The following is a 12798-nucleotide window of genomic DNA, read 5'->3' on the forward strand; positions in this document are numbered from 1 at the left end:
CATCTTCGGTTTCCTCTTCCACCATGGATCGCACTTTGGGAAGCCTTCTTCATATTTCAGTAGTGCATTAACTGAGGAAGCGCGGGGCCCGGCTCCGTCGGTCCATCTGGGTCAACAAGGTGCTGCAACCCTGCAACTCCGTGGGGAATTTCCTCATCTGATATCGGAGCTCCGTTTTGAGGATGCTTGGTACCTGGTGTGTCAGTGGTGTTCACTGGAGACAGACTACAGCGCTTACCGGGAGCAACAGCTCGACGATAGTTGCTGTTGATCCGAGGACCAAGGAGACATTAATCTGACTCTTGTCTTGTCTATGCGGAAATAACGCGGAAATATGAAAAAGCCTTCCACAGTGCGATCCGTGGTGAAAGAGGAAACACAAGACGCTGCATATATGTAGGTTTTATATGCTTTTTCCCTCCAGTTCTGCAGCGCACATAGATAGATAGATAGATAGATAGATAGATAGATAGATAGATAGATAGATAGATAGATAGATAGATAGATAGATAGATAGATAGATAGATAGATAGATAGATAGATAGATAGATAGATAGATAGATAGATAGATAGATAGATAGATAGATAGATAGATAGATAGATAGATAGATAGATAGATAGATAGATAGATAGATAGATAGATAGATAGATAGATAGATAGGAAAAGTAAAAACTACAGTTTTGCATTTCTGTCTGTTATTAACGTTTGAATGCCGGATTTACTGCAAAAGATGATTGTACCATGTTACCACACGGAGGCAGCAATGCTCAATGTTTGAGAAATACTACCACTGTTATCAGAGCTGCCCTTTGTACAACCTCTACACGCATTTAAAGCAGCACAATGTACATCAACTTCCAACAGGTTTAATGACACCTCTGTCTTGGTCTGAGGGCTCTGTATTGCCTTCACTGGCACTATGTAACTTTGAGGTGCATGGTAGGAACACTTCCACACTACTGGCAAAGCACTAGCGCTTTTGTCCAAAGGAGCCGCCAAACTCAACAAAAGCTGAAAGTTATCTCGTGCTACTTTAAGTCTTTACATATTTGGTTTACTCTGTTGATGCTAGCGACAATTTTTGTCGACTAAATCAGCCGAATAGAGCCCGGATAGCTCAGTCGGTAGAGCATCAGACTTTTAATCTGAGGGTCCAGGGTTCAAGTCCCTGTTCGGGCGTCAGTTTTATAGTGGCTATAGAGGTGGGCTACAGTCTGGAGGCATGGAGGAGCACGGATTGCAAGCAAGGAAGTTGATGTACGGAACAAGACCCCAAAAACCTTACTGTGCATTCACACCAGAAGCATCCAAAACCTGTGGTCGCTCAGCACTCCTGCATCGCGCCGCATGCAGAAGGCTTTCAAGTTGCGCTGCAGAACTAGAGGGGAAAAAGCATATAAAACCTACATATATCTATATATACAGCGTGCACATCTTCGGTTTCCTCTTCCACCATGGATCGCACTTTGGGAAGCCTTCTTCATATTTCAGTAGTGCATTAACTGAGGAAGCGCGGGGCCCGGCTCCGTCGGTCCATCTGGGTCAACAAGGTGCTGCAACCCTGCAACTCCGTGGGGAATTTCCTCATCTGATATCGGAGCTCCGTTTTGAGGATGCTTGGTACCTGGTGTGTCAGTGGTGTTCACTGGAGACAGACTACAGCGCTTACCGGGAGCAACAGCTCGACGATAGTTGCTGTTGATCCGAGGACCAAGGAGACATTAATCTGACTCTTGTCTTGTCTATGCGGAAATAACGCGGAAATATGAAAAAGCCTTCCACAGTGCGATCCGTGGTGAAAGAGGAAACACAAGACGCTGCATATATGTAGGTTTTATATGCTTTTTCCCTCCAGTTCTGCAGCGCACATAGATAGATAGATAGATAGATAGATAGATAGATAGATAGATAGATAGATAGATAGATAGATAGATAGATAGATAGATAGATAGATAGATAGATAGATAGATAGATAGATAGATAGATAGATAGATAGATAGATAGATAGATAGATAGATAGATAGATAGATAGATAGATAGATAGATAGATAGATAGATAGATAGATAGATAGATAGATAGATAGGAAAAGTAAAAACTACAGTTTTGCAGTTCTGTCTGTTATTAACGTTTGAATGCCGGATTTACTGCAAAAGATGATTGTACCATGTTACCACACGGAGGCAGCAATGCTCAATGTTTGAGAAATACTACCACTGTTATCAGAGCTGCCCTTTGTACAACCTCTACACGCATTTAAAGCAGCACAATGTACATCAACTTCCAACAGGTTTAATGACACCTCTGTCTTGGTCTGAGGGCTCTGTATTGCCTTCACTGGCACTATGTAACTTTGAGGTGCATGGTAGGAACACTTCCACACTACTGGCAAAGCACTAGCGCTTTTGTCCAAAGGAGCCGCCAAACTCAACAAAAGCTGAAAGTTATCTCGTGCTACTTTAAGTCTTTACATATTTGGTTTACTCTGTTGATGCTAGCGACAATTTTTGTCGACTAAATCATGGAATCATGGAAAAAACATATTTCTAATATCATTACAAAGATGGGGAGGGGTATATTTATTGTAAGAAGACATGCATTCTATATGAATCATAGGATTTTAAAAACAGCTATTCAATCACTTTTACTATCAAACCTTGACTATTGCCCAGCAGTTTGGTCCAGTGCTAATGGTGAAATGTTGAATGCTTTGCAAATTATACAAAACAGAGCTGCCCGCACTATTCTCAAGTGCGACAATAGGACAAATATAATCTCTATGCACAAGAAACTCAACTGGTTATTGGTCAAAGACAGACTCATATACTCACTGTTGATTGTGATAAGAAACATATCTGTTTTAAAAAAGCCATATGATTTGTTTGATAACCTCTCTTTTAGTGCAGAAAATCACTGTCACAACACTAGACATGCAACTGTTGGAAATTTTACAATACCTAAGGTTAGATCTAATGCCATCAAACGTACAGTTCTGTATAGAGGAATGAAAGAATGGAATTCTTTACCCAATCATGTAAAACTTGCTAACAATAATCAATTCAGAATACTACTTAAAAAATATCTGTCCAAGTAATGGTTTCGGTGTGTAATAGTTGTGTATGTAATATGATTGTTTTTAGTACATGAGATATAATGGTATTATTGCAGAGTAGTGTTATATTATATATATAGTATATATGTTATATTCTATTATTATAGAATAGATATATATGAGTGTGTGTATGTGTGTATACATATGTAGGTATGTATGTGTGGATGTGTATGTATGTGTATATATATATATATATATATATATATATATATATATATATATATATATATATATATATATATGTCTGTGAATATAATATAGAATTTGACTTGGAATGTTGAATAGGATAGAGTATTATATGATGGGTATATGTGTGTATATATAATGTATATATGAGGTATATATTAGGCATATGTGGGGAGGATATAGTTGACTTGGTTTCTGTTCTTGTCTTGATCCTTAAGATATCTTGATTTTGTATACATATTTTTTTTTTTTTCTTCTTGCTCTTTCTGTGTTTTTATTTTTTTAAGTTTTTTTCTATGTTGTTTTCTTTTGTATTGCATTTTCTTGTTAAGACCCCAGGAAGAATAGCTGCAGTTTCTGCTGCAGCTAATGGGGATCTCAATAAAATAAACAAATAAACAAATAAACATATTTGGTTTACTCTGTTGATGCTAGCGACAATTTTTGTCGACTAAATCAGCCGAATAGAGCCCGGATAGCTCAGTCGGTAGAGCATCAGACTTTTAATCTGAGGGTCCAGGGTTCAAGTCCCTGTTCGGGCATCAGTTTTATAGTGGCTATAGAGGTGGGCTACAGTCTGGAGGCATGGAGGAGCACGGATTGCAAGCAAGGAAGTTGATGTACGGAACAAGACCCCAAAAACCTTACTGTGCATTCACACCAGAAGCATCCAAAACCTGTGGTCGCTCAGCACTCCTGCATCGCGCCGCATGCAGAAGGCTTTCAAGTTGCGCTGCAGAACTGGAGGGGAAAAAGCATATAAAACCTACATATATCTATATATACAGCGTGCACATCTTCGGTTTCCTCTTCCACCATGGATCGCACTTTGGGAAGCCTTCTTCATATTTCAGTAGTGCATTAACTGAGGAAGCGCGGGGCCCGGCTCCGTCGGTCCATCTGGGTCAACAAGGTGCTGCAACCCTGCAACTCCGTGGGGAATTTCCTCATCTGATATCGGAGCTCCGTTTTGAGGATGCTTGGTACCTGGTGTGTCAGTGGTGTTCACTGGAGACAGACTACAGCGCTTACCGGGAGCAACAGCTCGACGATAGTTGCTGTTGATCCGAGGACCAAGGAGACATTAATCTGACTCTTGTCTTGTCTATGCGGAAATAACGCGGAAATATGAAAAAGCCTTCCACAGTGCGATCCGTGGTGAAAGAGGAAACACAAGACGCTGCATATATGTAGGTTTTATATGCTTTTTCCCTCCAGTTCTGCAGCGCACATAGATAGATAGATAGATAGATAGATAGATAGATAGATAGATAGATAGATAGATAGATAGATAGATAGATAGATAGATAGATAGATAGATAGATAGATAGATAGATAGATAGATAGATAGATAGATAGATAGATAGATAGATAGATAGATAGATAGATAGATAGATAGATAGATAGATAGATAGATAGATAGGAAAAGTAAAAACTACAGTTTTGCATTTCTGTCTGTTATTAACGTTTGAATGCCGGATTTACTGCAAAAGATGATTGTACCATGTTACCACACGGAGGCAGCAATGCTCAATGTTTGAGAAATACTACCACTGTTATCAGAGCTGCCCTTTGTACAACCTCTACACGCATTTAAAGCAGCACAATGTACATCAACTTCCAACAGGTTTAATGACACCTCTGTCTTGGTCTGAGGGCTCTGTATTGCCTTCACTGGCACTATGTAACTTTGAGGTGCATGGTAGGAACACTTCCACACTACTGGCAAAGCACTAGCGCTTTTGTCCAAAGGAGCCGCCAAACTCAACAAAAGCTGAAAGTTATCTCGTGCTACTTTAAGTCTTTACATATTTGGTTTACTCTGTTGATGCTAGCGACAATTTTTGTCGACTAAATCAGCCGAATAGAGCCCGGATAGCTCAGTCGGTAGAGCATCAGACTTTTAATCTGAGGGTCCAGGGTTCAAGTCCCTGTTCGGGCGTCAGTTTTATAGTGGCTATAGAGGTGGGCTACAGTCTGGAGGCATGGAGGAGCACGGATTGCAAGCAAGGAAGTTGATGTACGGAACAAGACCCCAAAAACCTTACTGTGCATTCACACCAGAAGCATCCAAAACCTGTGGTCGCTCAGCACTCCTGCATCGCGCCGCATGCAGAAGGCTTTCAAGTTGCGCTGCAGAACTGGAGGGGAAAAAGCATATAAAACCTACATATATCTATATATACAGCGTGCACATCTTCGGTTTCCTCTTCCACCATGGATCGCACTTTGGGAAGCCTTCTTCATATTTCAGTAGTGCATTAACTGAGGAAGCGCGGGGCCCGGCTCCGTCGGTCCATCTGGGTCAACAAGGTGCTGCAACCCTGCAACTCCGTGGGGAATTTCCTCATCTGATATCGGAGCTCCGTTTTGAGGATGCTTGGTACCTGGTGTGTCAGTGGTGTTCACTGGAGACAGACTACAGCGCTTACCGGGAGCAACAGCTCGACGATAGTTGCTGTTGATCCGAGGACCAAGGAGACATTAATCTGACTCTTGTCTTGTCTATGCGGAAATAACGCGGAAATATGAAAAAGCCTTCCACAGTGCGATCCGTGGTGAAAGAGGAAACACAAGACGCTGCATATATGTAGGTTTTATATGCTTTTTCCCTCCAGTTCTGCAGCGCACATAGATAGATAGATAGATAGATAGATAGATAGATAGATAGATAGATAGATAGATAGATAGATAGATAGATAGATAGATCGATAGATAGATAGATAGATAGATAGATAGATAGATAGATAGATAGATAGATAGATAGATAGATAGATAGATAGATAGATAGATAGATAGATAGATAGATAGATAGATAGATAGATAGATAGATAGATAGATAGATAGATAGATAGGAAAAGTAAAAACTACAGTTTTGCATTTCTGTCTGTTATTAACGTTTGAATGCCGGATTTACTGCAAAAGATGATTGTACCATGTTACCACACGGAGGCAGCAATGCTCAATGTTTGAGAAATACTACCACTGTTATCAGAGCTGCCCTTTGTACAACCTCTACACGCATTTAAAGCAGCACAATGTACATCAACTTCCAACAGGTTTAATGACACCTCTGTCTTGGTCTGAGGGCTCTGTATTGCCTTCACTGGCACTATGTAACTTTGAGGTGCATGGTAGGAACACTTCCACACTACTGGCAAAGCACTAGCGCTTTTGTCCAAAGGAGCCGCCAAACTCAACAAAAGCTGAAAGTTATCTCGTGCTACTTTAAGTCTTTACATATTTGGTTTACTCTGTTGATGCTAGCGACAATTTTTGTCGACTAAATCAGCCGAATAGAGCCCGGATAGCTCAGTCGGTAGAGCATCAGACTTTTAATCTTTGGGTCCAGGGTTCAAGTCCCTGTTCGGGCATCAGTTTTATAGTGGCTATAGAGGTGGGCTACAGTCTGGAGGCATGGAGGAGCACGGATTGCAAGCAAGGAAGTTGATGTACGGAACAAGACCCCAAAAACCTTACTGTGCATTCACACCAGAAGCATCCAAAACCTGTGGTCGCTCAGCACTCCTGCATCGCGCCGCATGCAGAAGGCTTTCAAGTTGCGCTGCAGAACTGGAGGGGAAAAAGCATATAAAACCTACATATATCTATATATACAGCGTGCACATCTTCGGTTTCCTCTTCCACCATGGATCGCACTTTGGGAAGCCTTCTTCATATTTCAGTAGTGCATTAACTGAGGAAGCGCGGGGCCCGGCTCCGTCGGTCCATCTGGGTCAACAAGGTGCTGCAACCCTGCAACTCCGTGGGGAATTTCCTCATCTGATATCGGAGCTCCGTTTTGAGGATGCTTGGTACCTGGTGTGTCAGTGGTGTTCACTGGAGACAGACTACAGCGCTTACCGGGAGCAACAGCTCGACGATAGTTGCTGTTGATCCGAGGACCAAGGAGACATTAATCTGACTCTTGTCTTGTCTATGCGGAAATAACGCGGAAATATGAAAAAGCCTTCCACAGTGCGATCCGTGGTGAAAGAGGAAACACAAGACGCTGCATATATGTAGGTTTTATATGCTTTTTCCCTCCAGTTCTGCAGCGCACATAGATAGATAGATAGATAGATAGATAGATAGATAGATAGATAGATAGATAGATAGATAGATAGATAGATAGATAGATAGATAGATAGATAGATAGATAGATAGATAGATAGATAGATAGATAGATAGATAGATAGATAGATAGATAGATAGATAGATAGATAGATAGATAGATAGGAAAAGTAAAAACTACAGTTTTGCATTTCTGTCTGTTATTAACGTTTGAATGCCGGATTTACTGCAAAAGATGATTGTACCATGTTACCACACGGAGGCAGCAATGCTCAATGTTTGAGAAATACTACCACTGTTATCAGAGCTGCCCTTTGTACAACCTCTACACGCATTTAAAGCAGCACAATGTACATCAACTTCCAACAGGTTTAATGACACCTCTGTCTTGGTCTGAGGGCTCTGTATTGCCTTCACTGGCACTATGTAACTTTGAGGTGCATGGTAGGAACACTTCCACACTACTGGCAAAGCACTAGCGCTTTTGTCCAAAGGAGCCGCCAAACTCAACAAAAGCTGAAAGTTATCTCGTGCTACTTTAAGTCTTTACATATTTGGTTTACTCTGTTGATGCTAGCGACAATTTTTGTTGACTAAATCAGCCGAATAGAGCCCGGATAGCTCAGTCGGTAGAGCATCAGACTTTTAATCTGAGGGTCCAGGGTTCAAGTCCCTGTTCGGGCGTCAGTTTTATAGTGGCTATAGAGGTGGGCTACAGTCTGGAGGCATGGAGGAGCACGGATTGCAAGCAAGGAAGTTGATGTACGGAACAAGACCCCAAAAACCTTACTGTGCATTCACACCAGAAGCATCCAAAACCTGTGGTCGCTCAGCACTCCTGCATCGCGCCGCATGCAGAAGGCTTTCAAGTTGCGCTGCAGAACTGGAGGGGAAAAAGCATATAAAACCTACATATATCTATATATACAGCGTGCACATCTTCGGTTTCCTCTTCCACCATGGATCGCACTTTGGGAAGCCTTCTTCATATTTCAGTAGTGCATTAGCTGACGAAGCGCGGGGCCCGGCTCCGTCGGTCCATCTGGGTCAACAAGGTGCTGCAACCCTGCAACTCCGTGGGGAATTTCCTCATCTGATATCGGAGCTCCGATGCTTGGTACCTGGTGTGTCAGTGGTGTTCACTGGAGACAGACTACAGCGCTTACCGGGAGCAACAGCTCGACGATAGTTGCTGTTGATCCGAGGACCAAGGAGACATTAATCTGACTCTTGTCTTGTCTATGCGGAAATAACGCGGAAATATGAAAAAGGCTTCCACAGTGCGATCCGTGGTGAAAGAGGAAACACAAGACGCTGCATATATGTAGGTTTTATATGTTTTTTCCCTCCAGTTCTGCAGCGCACATAGATAGATAGATAGATAGATAGATAGATAGATAGATAGATAGATAGATAGATAGATAGATAGATAGATAGATAGATAGATAGATAGATAGATAGATAGATAGATAGATAGATAGATAGATAGATAGATAGATAGATAGATAGATAGATAGATAGATAGATAGATAGATAGATAGATAGGAAAAGTAAAAACTACAGTTTTGCAGTTCTGTCTGTTATTAACGTTTGAATGCCGGATTTACTGCAAAAGATGATTGTACCATGTTACCACACGGAGGCAGCAATGCTCAATGTTTGAGAAATACTACCACTGTTATCAGAGCTGCCCTTTGTACAACCTCTACACGCATTTAAAGCAGCACAATGTACATCAACTTCCAACAGGTTTAATGACACCTCTGTCATGGTCTGAGGGGTCTGTATCGCCTTCACTGGCACTATGTAACTTTGAGGTGCATGGTAGGAACACTTCCACACTACTGGCAAAGCACTACTGCTTTTGTCCAAAGGAGCCGCCAAACTCAACAAAAGCTGAAAGTTATCTTGTGCTGCTTTAAGTCTTTACATATTTGGTTTACCCTGGTGATCAAAGCGACAATTTTTGTTGACTAAATCATCCAAATAGAGCCCGGATAGCTCAGTCGGTAGAGCATCAGACTTTTAATCTGAGGGTCCAGGGTTCAAGTCCCTGTTCGGGCGTCAGTTTTATAGTGGATATAGAGGTGGGCTACAGTCTGGAGGCATGGAGGAGCACGGATTGCAAGCATGGTGAACCAGGGCCCCGGAGCAAGACCCCAGGAACCTTACTGTGCATTCAAAACCAGAAGCATCCAAAACCTGTGGTCGCTCAGCACTCCTGCATCGCGCCGCATGCAGAAGGCTTTCCGTCGGTCCATCTGGGTCAACAAGGTGCTGCAACTCCGTGGAGAATTTCATCATCGGAGCTCCGTTTTGACGATGCTTGGTACCTGGTGTGTCAGTGGTGTTCACTGGAGACAGACTACAGCGTTTACCGGGAGCAACAGCTCGACGATAGTTGCTGTTGATCCGAGGACCAAGGAGACATTAATCTGACTCTTGTCTTGTCTATGCGGAAATAACGCGGAAATATGAAAAAGGCTTCCACAGTGCGATCCGTGGTGAAAGAGGAAACCCAAGACGCTGCATATATGTAGGTTTTATATGCTTTTTCCCTCCAGTTCTGCAGCGCACATAGATAGATAGATAGATAGATAGATAGATAGATAGATAGATAGATAGATAGATAGATAGATAGATAGATAGATAGATAGATAGATAGATAGATAGATAGATAGATAGATAGATAGATAGATAGATAGATAGATAGATAGATAGATAGATAGATAGATAGATAGATAGGAAAAGTAAAAACTACAGTTTTGCAGTTCTGTCTGTTATTAACGTTTGAATGCCGGATTTACTGCAAAAGATGATTGTACCATGTTACCACACGGAGGCAGCAATGCTCAATGTTTGACAAATACTACCACTGTTATCAGAGCTGCCCTTTGTACAACCTCTACACGCATTTAAAGCAGCACAATGTACATCAACTTCCAACAGGTTTAATGACACCTCTGTCATGGTCTGAGGGGTCTGTATCGCCTTCACTGGCACTATGTAACTTTGAGGTGCATGGTAGGAACACTTCCACACTACTGGCAAAGCACTACTGCTTTTGTCCAAAGGAGCCGCCAAACTCAACAAAAGCTGAAAGTTATCTTGTGCTGCTTTAAGTCTTTACATATTTGGTTTACCCTGGTGATCAAAGCGACAATTTTTGTTGACTAAATCATCCAAATAGAGCCCGGATAGCTCAGTCGGTAGAGCATCAGACTTTTAATCTGAGGGTCCAGGGTTCAAGTCCCTGTTCGGGCGTCAGTTTTATAGTGGATATAGAGGTGGGCTACAGTCTGGAGGCATGGAGGAGCACGGATTGCAAGCATGGTGAACCAGGGCCCCGGAGCAAGACCCCAGGAACCTTACTGTGCATTCAAAACCAGAAGCATCCAAAACCTGTGGTCGCTCAGCACTCCTGCATCGCGCCGCATGCAGAAGGCTTTCCGTCGGTCCATCTGGGTCAACAAGGTGCTGCAACTCCGTGGAGAATTTCATCATCGGAGCTCCGTTTTGACGATGCTTGGTACCTGGTGTGTCAGTGGTGTTCACTGGAGACAGACTACAGCGTTTACCGGGAGCAACAGCTCGACGATAGTTGCTGTTGATCCGAGGACCAAGGAGACATTAATCTGACTCTTGTCTTGTCTATGCGGAAATAACGCGGAAATATGAAAAAGGCTTCCACAGTGCGATCCGTGGTGAAAGAGGAAACCCAAGACGCTGCATATATGTAGGTTTTATATGCTTTTTCCCTCCAGTTCTGCAGCGCACATAGATAGATAGATAGATAGATAGATAGATAGATAGATAGATAGATAGATAGATAGATAGATAGATAGATAGATAGATAGATAGATAGATAGATAGATAGATAGATAGATAGATAGATAGATAGATAGATAGATAGATAGGAAAAGTAAAAACTACAGTTTTGCATTTCTGTCTGTTATTAACGTTTGAATGCCGGATTTACTGCAAAAGATGATTGTACCATGTTACCACACGGAGGCAGCAATGCTCAATGTTTGAGAAATACTACCACTGTTATCAGAGCTGCCCTTTGTACAACCTCTACACGCATTTAAAGCAGCACAATGTACATCAACTTCCAACAGGTTTAATGACACCTCTGTCTTGGTCTGAGGGCTCTGTATTGCCTTCACTGGCACTATGTAACTTTGAGGTGCATGGTAGGAACACTTCCACACTACTGGCAAAGCACTAGCGCTTTTGTCCAAAGGAGCCGCCAAACTCAACAAAAGCTGAAAGTTATCTCGTGCTACTTTAAGTCTTTACATATTTGGTTTACTCTGTTGATGCTAGCGACAATTTTTGTCGACTAAATCAGCCGAATAGAGCCCGGATAGCTCAGTCGGTAGAGCATCAGACTTTTAATCTGAGGGTCCAGGGTTCAAGTCCCTGTTCGGGCATCAGTTTTATAGTGGCTATAGAGGTGGGCTACAGTCTGGAGGCATGGAGGAGCACGGATTGCAAGCAAGGAAGTTGATGTACGGAACAAGACCCCAAAAACCTTACTGTGCATTCACACCAGAAGCATCCAAAACCTGTGGTCGCTCAGCACTCCTGCATCGCGCCGCATGCAGAAGGCTTTCAAGTTGCGCTGCAGAACTGGAGGGGAAAAAGCATATAAAACCTACATATATCTATATATACAGCGTGCACATCTTCGGTTTCCTCTTCCACCATGGATCGCACTTTGGGAAGCCTTCTTCATATTTCAGTAGTGCATTAACTGAGGAAGCGCGGGGCCCGGCTCCGTCGGTCCATCTGGGTCAACAAGGTGCTGCAACCCTGCAACTCCGTGGGGAATTTCCTCATCTGATATCGGAGCTCCGTTTTGAGGATGCTTGGTACCTGGTGTGTCAGTGGTGTTCACTGGAGACAGACTACAGCGCTTACCGGGAGCAACAGCTCGACGATAGTTGCTGTTGATCCGAGGACCAAGGAGACATTAATCTGACTCTTGTCTTGTCTATGCGGAAATAACGCGGAAATATGAAAAAGCCTTCCACAGTGCGATCCGTGGTGAAAGAGGAAACACAAGACGCTGCATATATGTAGGTTTTATATGCTTTTTCCCTCCAGTTCTGCAGCGCACATAGATAGATAGATAGATAGATAGATAGATAGATAGATAGATAGATAGATAGATAGATAGATAGATAGATAGATAGATAGATAGATAGATAGATAGATAGATAGATAGATAGATAGATAGATAGATAGATAGATAGATAGATAGATAGATAGATAGATAGGAAAAGTAAAAACTACAGTTTTGCATTTCTGTCTGTTATTAACGTTTGAATGCCGGATTTACTGCAAAAGATGATTGTACCATGTTACCACACGGAGGCAGCAATGCTCAATGTTTGAGAAATACTACCACTGTTATCAGAG

General features: G+C 42.3%; 8 non-coding genes across 8 annotated transcripts; all 8 read left to right on the forward strand.

Moving 5' to 3' along the window:
• Nucleotides 1–1107: 1107 nt before the first annotated feature.
• Nucleotides 1108–1180, forward strand: trnak-uuu (transfer RNA lysine (anticodon UUU)). The gene has a single exon. It is a non-coding gene; the product is annotated as a tRNA-Lys (tRNA).
• Nucleotides 1181–3766: 2586 nt separating this feature from the next.
• Nucleotides 3767–3839, forward strand: trnak-uuu (transfer RNA lysine (anticodon UUU)). The gene has a single exon. It is a non-coding gene; the product is annotated as a tRNA-Lys (tRNA).
• Nucleotides 3840–5166: 1327 nt separating this feature from the next.
• On the forward strand, nt 5167–5239 carry trnak-uuu (transfer RNA lysine (anticodon UUU)). Its single transcript has one exon. It is a non-coding gene; the product is annotated as a tRNA-Lys (tRNA).
• A 1359-nt stretch (nt 5240–6598) lies between these two features.
• Nucleotides 6599–6671, forward strand: trnak-uuu (transfer RNA lysine (anticodon UUU)). The gene has a single exon. It is a non-coding gene; the product is annotated as a tRNA-Lys (tRNA).
• A 1311-nt stretch (nt 6672–7982) lies between these two features.
• Nucleotides 7983–8055, forward strand: trnak-uuu (transfer RNA lysine (anticodon UUU)). The gene has a single exon. It is a non-coding gene; the product is annotated as a tRNA-Lys (tRNA).
• A 1307-nt stretch (nt 8056–9362) lies between these two features.
• trnak-uuu (transfer RNA lysine (anticodon UUU)) lies at nt 9363–9435 on the forward strand. The gene has a single exon. It is a non-coding gene; the product is annotated as a tRNA-Lys (tRNA).
• Nucleotides 9436–10562: 1127 nt separating this feature from the next.
• Nucleotides 10563–10635, forward strand: trnak-uuu (transfer RNA lysine (anticodon UUU)). The gene has a single exon. It is a non-coding gene; the product is annotated as a tRNA-Lys (tRNA).
• A 1099-nt stretch (nt 10636–11734) lies between these two features.
• Nucleotides 11735–11807, forward strand: trnak-uuu (transfer RNA lysine (anticodon UUU)). Its single transcript has one exon. It is a non-coding gene; the product is annotated as a tRNA-Lys (tRNA).
• The last annotated feature ends 991 nt before the right edge of the window (nt 11808–12798 follow it).

The sequence above is a fragment of the Cololabis saira genome, chromosome 8 (genome assembly GCF_033807715.1).
Source record: "Cololabis saira isolate AMF1-May2022 chromosome 8, fColSai1.1, whole genome shotgun sequence".
NCBI classification, from domain to species: domain Eukaryota; kingdom Metazoa; phylum Chordata; class Actinopteri; order Beloniformes; family Belonidae; genus Cololabis; species Cololabis saira.